General features: G+C 44.1%; 1 pseudogene; it reads right to left on the bottom strand.

Annotated features, from left to right (window-relative positions):
* Nucleotides 1-7: 7 nt before the first annotated feature.
* On the bottom strand, nucleotides 8-586 carry LOC144218989 (alpha/beta hydrolase domain-containing protein 17B pseudogene; annotated as a pseudogene).
* Nucleotides 587-590: the final 4 nt, after the last annotated feature.

Raw genomic sequence — 590 nt, 5'->3', positions numbered from 1 at the left:
TTGGGAATGCATCCAAACAGTAGGTCTTCATGGTATCAGGAAAAGCGACAGGCATTCCTGAGGTCAAAGGAGAATGAAGAAGGGCAGCTCTTACACCAAGCAGCAAGATCCACAGATGGTACTCTCCCTCTCTAATTTCGCCATATAGAATCACACTTTCAAGGCATTACCCATATCTTGTCCTAAGAGCAAGGCAAGCAGCTTCTATATTTGCATAGAGGCTCTTCTCTGTTGTTTTCCCAGAACCTGTACCATCCCAGAATAATCATATGAGAATATAGAATTATTCTGAGATCCCAGTCCTATGTACAGCTGCTCATCTGACCAAGAGCAACAGCACTTCCATGTGAGAAGAGTAAAGTGTACTTGACATTGGGTGCACAAGCACAAACATGCAGGCATTCTGTTGCCTTTACTGGTTCTAGTCATGAAACACTAATAGCATCTCTTGTCTGAAAGAGTGCTGCCAGTTGTGATTGATGTGAAGCCCAGAGTCTTCCACATTCATCACACGTCAGTGTGTAAGTTGGATCAGGTGGCAAAAATGCTAATTTAGAAGCCATTTTCCCAGGGAAGGTGGACGGCAGAAG

Source organism: Crocuta crocuta, unplaced genomic scaffold (genome assembly GCF_008692635.1).
Source record: "Crocuta crocuta isolate KB4526 unplaced genomic scaffold, BGI_CrCroc_1.0 C27708890, whole genome shotgun sequence".
In the NCBI taxonomy this organism is placed as follows: Eukaryota; Metazoa; Chordata; class Mammalia; order Carnivora; family Hyaenidae; genus Crocuta; species Crocuta crocuta.
Note: the sequence above shows the minus strand (reverse complement) of the source record. Positions and strands in the feature narration are given on the sequence as shown.